The following is a 9,026-nucleotide window of genomic DNA, read 5'->3' as shown; positions in this document are numbered from 1 at the left end:
TCAGCCAATAGCACGTGCAGTAGTGGTGAAACAAAAACAAAATGGGTTAAGGATGATTGTTGACATGTAATGGTGTGCAACATTTTGTGTCTTGGTCTAGAAGAAATGCCCATGTAGGGGATTACATGTCAACAATCATCCTTAACCCATTTTGTTTTTGTTTCACCACTACTGCACGTGCTATTGGCTGAATATTAGGGAAGAAGAGATTTTGGAATGTCCCATCTGATTCAAGGTAGCGCCTAATTAAATAAAGGTTAAATAAAAATTAATAAAATATGTTTCTTTGTTTGGACCACTGTGTTTGCTGTAGTGTTGGCTCTATCCTAAAATAGTCCCTTTGGCAAAGTATCATAACATGTACTCTTGCCATGTGTATACAAGAAACAGTAGGCAACACTAGAATATTAACCATGATGTCAGTACAGAAAGGGAGATCTTTGACTAATGCAGCATTCGTGACCAAGTGGGAGGTGGGAATTTACAAGTTGTGAAGTCGTAAAAACTAGTTGGTTGCAATTTCCTGCTTTGAACTCGTCGAGAAACGCTGATTGACTAATGGCCAACAAGCTGCGAAAACCATAAACTAAAAGTACAGCTGTCACGCTTGTAAACAAATTATAGTGTTCAAAAACCATATTCATCGATTTTTTTATAAATAATGTTTTGTTGCATTTAACTGCCGGAAATGCTATTATCGAGGTTATATCCTTAGTAGATGATGTCAGCATGTAGGAGAAAGGGCAGCTCAGGATCGTGGACAAGTTTCCCACAAGTAATTACCAGTTGGAGGGCCGTTCAAGTGGATTTTTCCCAGTTGTATGTGGTAAATTCCCACTTCTCACTTACGAATGCAGCATTAAGCGCAACTGAGTGCCCCCTACTACCCCCTGCCTTTGTAACTGTATCTGTCCCTTAGTGGTTTTAACAGTGACCAGTCTATGCTTGGCTCTTTTGTTTTGTTCTTATGTTGAAGATTTTCTTTTTACATTTTCTTTTCTCAATGGGCAAACAATGAAATGTATTAACTGTTTGGTAAAGTTTTTAGTGCTTCGTTTTTTGAGCCTGAATATTTTATAACATGTTACAATGAAGATTGTAGTGTACAAATCCACATTTATAATATATAATATGTATGTTATGATGCAATAAAAATAAAGTAATGATTATATTATATCCACCTGCTTTTTCCTGTAAGTAAATGAGTATCAACACACTGCCAAAGGAAGGGGCCGGTCAAGGAAGTCCATAGTTGGCTGAAACTGAAAGTATGTAAAAAAATGTAACAGATAAAAATTACATGCAAAAAAAAGTTTATTTGAAATAGACAGGTGTTTGCATTTTGTACATTCAATATCTACCTGCAATGTCGGGTAACTATCTTTCCTGGTAACATATCCCATACGATGCTTGTCATGTACGTAAGCCAACGCATGCCTATCAGGGGACACTTTACTACAAGCAACTAATATGAATATTAATTTCCTCCAATACAGCAGACAAACAAAGGTTGACCATTTCAGTGACACTTGTAGTGTGCTTGTCGAAAACTGTATTCTGTATATCTGTATAGCATGGTCAATGAATGATCATACTCACATATGCTGTCTACCTATACTCTACTGATCACAGGTATACCAGTTTGCACAGAGTTAGAATACCTAAGATGATAGCTATAGGGCAGTGCTTGACTTGGACTTAAATAGGTTCCGGTACTCATTTTGGGTGCCGGTACTGTTTATATACAGGTGCAGGAGCTCCACAATACTTTTGAGATAATATTATATAAGAGGAACAGGAACTCAAGCAGTAGAACATTTGAGGTGCCGGCACTTAGCTCCTTTGGCAGTGTGAGGTCCTGCCCAAGTCAAGTACTGTCTTTACACCTACTTTCTGGAGGGTCATCAGGCTGTCAATTAATGATCATAAATGTTTCATGTGTGTATACCTCAGTTATTATAAGACACAAAACGCATAAACAGCTTGTGGAGAACATTTAAAATCAGAGCATTTTGCCATGGAAACCAATATAATGACATAACTCTGTGGTCACCCTTGACTGAGCTGGCAAAAATAATTCATGATCTGAAGGGATTCACAAGTTCAAGGTAGGAATAACCCCTAACATATTCAGAATGAAAAGAGTCACAGGGATATCTACCTGCACTACAACTCAGTCACAGGTGTTTGGAGAGAAAGGGGACTTAATGTGAACGCTGGCTTGTTATCAGAGAGGAAGAGGCAAAGCGAGAGTGTTTACTCTCTGCCAAAGAGGTCAATGAGAGAGTCGAATTTGGTCAACAAAAAAACTATGAATTTGCTACGTGAGGCTTATTTGATCCAATATAAGTTTGGTAATGGTTAGGTTGTTACGGGTGCACTGATATAATTGGATGCACGTAGCATTTCGGCAGAAAAAACATCAACTTTATATCCGAGTTGTGTCTATGGAGTTGTGACTGTTGTGCACACGCGTATCTGGCCTCTCATTGGATAGAATGGTCCCACCTGATCTCACCACCTCCCGCCAGCCTTCCATCTTTGAGGACATGTATTACCATTGTTAGAGCGGTCACTCGATTATCTTGGAAATATAATAGATACTCTTCATTGTTATGCATTGTTTCCAGGGGGACAGAGTTTGCGATTGGATAGACAGGAAGTTGCATGTTTCACAGAAGGATGTAGCTAGCTAGCTAAAAGATAAACCTTTATATTGAAAAATAAATGCGTCTAGGACTCTGTGGTTCAAAGACACCAATGTTATTTATGTGTTGAGTTGAAAACCAACGCGTTGGACCTGTTTGGTAACATTACTCGTCGTCGGGATCCAGAAATCAGGTAACGTTAGCTAGCTAAAATGCTATCCAAGTTAGCAAAGGTGTAAATAATCTTTACGTCGATTCTGTTGCAAAACGTTTACTCAGACGGAAAACCTAAACCAGAGTTTCTATTGGACAAATGCAGGTAGGTCCCTCCTCATTTCGTTCTGTTTGTTTCCGTTTGGTTGTTAAACGGTAAACGGTTTCCGTAATGAATACACCCCTGGTTAACTAGATTGCTGAAACCACTGCAGTAGCCAGCTAACGTGCCACCTAATTTAACATATCACTGCGTAGCAGTCTGGACTCAGACACAATGTATTGGCACAGACATGCCTTCGTGGGTTGGGAGTTATGACCACAGCATGTGAGCGGAGCGTGCCCAATTTGACTGGAGCGCAGAACGAGTTTCCCAAGGCTGGAGCTTCGGCCTTCTCCAGTAGCGCTCACTTCGTGAGCTCACGCCTCTATCACACTGAGTGTTATTGCATTTTGGTACCAGAAGTGCATTAATTTCCAATGGCACGCTGCGTTTGCCTTGCAGCATTGCGTTGCAGAGGCAGTTGTAGTACGTTCTGTGTGGCGCATACATTGGATTTATTGAACATATGCATCAAATTGTACGCGTAGACGGCTTGACAGAAATGGTAGTAGAAGCAGAATGTTGAACTTTTGTTACACACATATTCAGATGATAGTGCATACCATTTTGTGCAATAACACTGTCGGTGTGCCTGCCCATCATGCATTTGTAGGCTACTTTTTTGACATTTTTATTTTTAGTAATAGTTTTTTGTATGATTTAAAAAAAAAAAAATGTATTTTAGAGTACCAGGTCAAACAAGAAATGGTTCCAATTGTTTTTCCACCATTCATTTTTCCCATAAGGGATTTTAGTAGCACTTAAAATAAAGGCTGTGTTTTGTGTATGCTTACCCTGGCGTGACGTTTTGCACGACAGTTCTCGTCTCCTAACTCCGCTGCTGTTTCCGCCGCATTGTTCTCAACACCAATATGCTGGTGAACTTTGCACATTGCAACATTGTCTAGGAAAAGGCACCAATTCAACAGCACACTGATGTTTCAGAACTGCGGACAGCGATTGTTATCCAACACAGGAGAATGTGCATTTGTTATAAAATAATATAATTTTTTATTAGTGTTGCACCATTGTCCTTACATAATATAAGGTAGCCTAGTGGTTAGAGTGTTGGGCAAGTAACTGAAAGGTTGCTGGATCGAATCCCTGAGCTGACAAGGTAAAAATCTGTCTTTCTACCCCCTGAGCAAAGCAGTTAACCCAAAGACGTGGACGTCGATTATGGCAGCCCCCCCGCACCTCTCTGATTCAGAGGGGTTGGGTTAAATGCAGAAGACACATTTCAGTTGTACAACTGACTAGGTATCCCCCTTTCCCTAATCATATACAATTTCAGTAGCACATGTCTTAGTGATGGACTGTACCACCCCCACGGCCTCCACAATGGATTAGTCCACTCAAACGGGCGCGAATCAGACGTGTCTTGTAGAGGTCGTCCGATTATGATTTTTCAACGGCGATACCAATTATTGGAGGACCAAACATTTTATATATATATATATATATATATTGTTGTTGTTGCCATCCTGTGCCTGTCCCGCAGGTGTGACGTTCGGATGTACCAATCCTGTGCAGGTGTTGTTACACGTGGTCTGCCAATGCGAGGACGATCAGCTGTCCGTCCTGTCTCCCTGTAGCGCTGTATTAGGCGTCTCACAGTACATACATTGCAATTTATTGCGTGGCCACATCTGCAGTCCTCATGCCTCCTTGCAGCATGCCTAAGGCACGTTCACGCAGATGAGCAGGGACCCTGGGCATCTTTCTTTTTGTGTTTTTCCGAGTCAGTAGAAAGGCCTCTTTAGTGTCCTACGTTTTCATAACTGTGACCTTAATTGCCTACCGTCTGTAAGCTGTTAGTGTCTTAACGACCGACCGTTCCATAGCTGCATGTTTATGGTTCATTGAACAAGCATAGGAAACGGTGTTTAAACCCTTTACAATGAAGATCTGTGAAGTTATTTGGATTTTTAAGAATTATCTTTGAAAGACAGGGTCCTGAAAAAGGGCCGTTTCTTTTTTTGCTGAGTTTATATTTGTAATAATGACAATTACAACAAAATTGAATGAACACTTATTTTAACTTAATATAAAACATAAATAAAATCAATTTAGTCTCTAAATAATGAAAGATGTATAATTTGGTTTAAATAATGCAAAAACACAGTGTTGGAGAAAGTAAAAGTGCAATATGTGCCATGTAAAAAAGCTAATGTTTAAGTTCCTTGCTCAGAACATGAGAACATGAAAGCTGGTGGTTCCTTATAACATGAGTCTTCAATATTCCCAGTTAAGAAGTTTTAGGTTGTAGTTATTATAGGAATTATAGGACTATTTCTCTCTATACCATTTGTATTTCATATACCTTTGACTATTGGATGTTCTAATAGGCACTATAGTATTGCCAGCCTAATCTCGGGAGTTGATAGGCTTGAAGTCATAAACAGTGCTGTGCTTCAAGCATTGTGAAGAGCTGCTGGCAAACGCAGGAAAGGGCTGTTTGAATGAATGCTTACGAGTCTGCTGCTGCCTACCACCGCTCAGTCAGACTGCTCTATCAAATATCAAATCATAGACTTAATTATAATATAATAAACACACAGAAATACGAGCCTTAGGTCATTAATATGGTCAAATCTGGAAACTATAATTTTGAAAACAAAACGTTTATTCTTTCAGTGAAATACGGAACCGTTCCGTATTTTATCGAACGGGTGGCAACCCTAAGTCTAAATATTGCTGTTACATTGTACAACCTTCAATGTTATGTCATAATTATGTAAAAATCAGGCAAATTAATTACGGTCTTTGTTAGGAAGAAATGGTCTTCACACAGTTCGCGACGAGCAAGGTGTCCCAAACTGCTGCATATACCCTGACTCTGCTTACACTGAACGCAAGAGAAGTGACACAATTTCCCTAGTTAATATTACCTGCTAACATGAATTTAATTTAACTAAATATGCAGGTTTAAAAAAATATACTTGTGTATTGATTTTAAGAAAGGCATTGATGTTTACGGTTAAGTACATTGGTGCAACAACAGTGATTTTTTTCGCGAATGCGCTTTTGTTAAATCATCACCCGTTTAGCGAAGTTGAAGTAGGCTGTGATTCGATGATAAATTAACAGGCACCACGTTGATTATATGCAACGGAGGACAAGCTTGTTAAACTAGTAATATCATCAACCATGTGTTGTTAACTAGTGATTATGTGAAGATTGATTGTTTTTTATAAGATAAGTTTAATACTAGCTAGCAACGTACCTTGGCTCCTTGCTGCACTCGCATAACAGGTGGTCAGCCTGCCACGCAGTCTCCTCGTGGATTGCAATGTAATCGGCCATAATCGGCATCCAAAAATGCAGATTGCCGATTGTTATGAAAACTTGAAATCAGCCCTAATTAATCGGCCATGCCGATTAATCGGTCAACCTCTAGTGTCTTGTACACCATTTATTATACAATTGACCAGTCGACTAAATAGGATCAGCCCTAGTCCACATCTAAAGAATCATTGTGGAAACTGAAAAGACACTGTCATTGTAGCCAAGGATTTATAAACTAAAAACCTCTTTCAAGGAGCTTTCTGTTTTATAGGGTTATTTAATCTAAAAATCTTTAGGCCCACCTATAGAAAAGGAAAAAAACACTCTCTGTATATCAAATCAAACTGTATTTGTCACATGCGCCAAATACAACAAGTGTAGACCATACTGTGAAATGCTTACTTACAAGCCCGTAACCAACAGTGCAGTTTAAGAAGAGTTAAGAAAATATTTAACAAATAAACTAAAGTAAAAAATAATTAAAAGTAACTCAATAAAATAACAATATATACAGGGGCTATATACAGGGGGTACCGGTACCGTGTCAATGTGCGGGGGTGCATGTTATCCGAGGTAATTTGTACATGTAGTTGGGGGTGAAGTGACAGCATAGATAATAAAGCACCTGTAGCAGCAGTGTTAAAAAGAAATGGGGGGGGGGTCAATGTAAATTATCAATTGGCCATTTGATTAATTGTTCAGCAGTCTTATGGCTTGAGGATATAAGCTGTTAAGGAGCCTTTTGGTCCTAGACTTGGCGCTCCGGTACCGCTTGCCATGCGGTAGCAGATGAAACAGTCAATGACTTGGGTGACTGGAGTCTCTGACAATTTTTTGGGCTTTCCTCTGACACCGCCTATTATATAGCTCCTGGGTGGCAGGAAACTATGTAGCGCCTTACTGTCAGATGCCGAGCAGTTTCCATAACAGGCGGTGATGCAACCGGTCAGGATGCTCTCGATGGTGCAGCTGTATAACTTTTTGAGGATCTGGGGACCCATGCCAAATCTTTTCAGTCTCCTGAGGGGGAAAAGGTGCTGTCGTGCCCTCTTCACAACTGTCTTGGTGTGTTTGGATCATGATAGTTCGTTGGTGATGTGGACACCAAGGAACTTGAAACTCTCGACCCGCTACACTACAGCCCCGTCGATGTTAATGGGGGCCTTTTCGGTCCGCCTTTTCCTGTAGTCCACAATCAGCTCCTTTGTCTTGCTCACATTGAGGGAGAAGTTGTTGTCCTGGCACCACACTGCGCCAAGAGGGTGTTCTCTGCTGCTGGCCTGCTCTCCAGGCACCATCTCATGAGCTTGAAGCAACAGACTCTGTAGACTGAGCCTAGTAAGGTATTTTTAATTTAATTGTAAGTATTTCACAGTCTAAATGCACAATTTATAGACTAATGATTTAATACAACAAAATGTTGAGCGCTTAATGTTCCAGCAAACCTAGTGTGTCGCACTCGCAAATGCTTCACAATTAATTTATTTGTAGGCCTTGAAATAATTTAAATAATAGGCTCAACTCCATTCACATATTATGGTTACGACCAAGTTCAAGTTAAGGTTATCTTCTGATAACCAGGCGGCGAATCGCATCTCTGCATGTCTGTCAGACATATCAGTGTGGATGACGGATCACCACCTCAAGCTGAACCTCGGCAAGACGGAGCTGCTCTTCCTCCCGGGGAAGGACTGCCCGTTCCATGATCTCGCCATCACGGTTGACAACTCCCTTGTGTCCTCCTCCCAGAGTGCTAAGAACCTTGGCGTGATCCTGGACAACACCCTGTCATTCTCCACTAACATCAAGGCGGTGACCCGATCCTGTAGGTTCATGCTCTACAACATTCGCAGAGTACGACCCTGCCTCACACAGGAAGCGGCGCAGGTCCTAATCCAGGCACTTGTCATCTCCCGTCTGGATTACTGCAACTCGCTGTTGGCTGGGCTCCCTGCCTGTGCCATTAAACCCCTACAACTCATCCAGAACGCCGCAGCCCGTCTGGTGTTCAACCTTCCCAAGTTCTCTCACGTCACCCCGCTCCTCCGCTCTCTCCACTGGCTTCCAGTTGAAGCTCGCATCCGCTATAAGACCATGGTGCTTGCCTACGGAGCTGTGAGGGGAACGGCACCTCCATACCTTCAGGCTCTGATCAGGCCCTACACCCAAACAAGGGCACTGCGTTCATCCACCTCTGGCCTGCTGGCCCCCCTATCTCTGAGGAAGCACAGTTCCCGCTCAGCCCAGTCAAAACTGTTCGCTGCTCTGGCACCCCAATGGTGGAACAAGCTCCCTCACGACGCCAGGACAGCGGAGTCAATCACCACCTTCCGGAGACACCTGAAACCCCACCTCTTTAAGGAATACCTGGGATAGGATAAAGTAATCCTACTAACCCCCCCCCTTAAAAGATTTAGATGCACTATTGTAAAGTGGTTGTTCCACTGGATATCATAAGGTGAATGCACCAATTTGTAAGTCGCTCTGGATAAGAGCGTCTGCTAAATGACTTAAATGTAATGTAATGTAAATGTTAGCGAGAAACTAGATAGCTAGGAGAAGTTAGCCTAGCTAGCTAGCTGTGACTTTCAGTTAAAGCTGTCATTCACATGAAAATTGGAGTGTGTTAGCTAACTAACTATTTAGCTAACTAACGTCAGTATAAATATGCATGTGGAATTAACCAGCAACTATTTATGTTCATAATACGCTCCCACGTGTGAATGAATTAGACCAGCTAATGTCAGTCAACCACTAGCCCTTGATCATGACTC

At 41.3% G+C, this 9,026-nt stretch overlaps 1 protein-coding gene across 1 annotated transcript in view; it reads left to right on the top strand.

Annotated features, from left to right (window-relative positions):
• Positions 1-2,567: 2,567 nt before the first annotated feature.
• The window catches only part of plcc (1-acyl-sn-glycerol-3-phosphate acyltransferase gamma), a 32,326-nt gene continuing 25,867 nt past the window's right edge, over positions 2,568-9,026 (top strand). The window contains exon 1 of the mRNA XM_014151225.2: positions 2,568-2,841. The gene's annotated coding sequence lies outside the window, so the exon portion shown is untranslated. The remainder of the gene's footprint in view (positions 2,842-9,026) is intronic.

Source organism: Salmo salar, chromosome ssa17 (genome assembly GCF_905237065.1).
Source record: "Salmo salar chromosome ssa17, Ssal_v3.1, whole genome shotgun sequence".
Taxonomy (NCBI): domain Eukaryota; kingdom Metazoa; phylum Chordata; class Actinopteri; order Salmoniformes; family Salmonidae; genus Salmo; species Salmo salar.
This window is presented reverse-complemented; position numbering and strand designations above follow the sequence as displayed.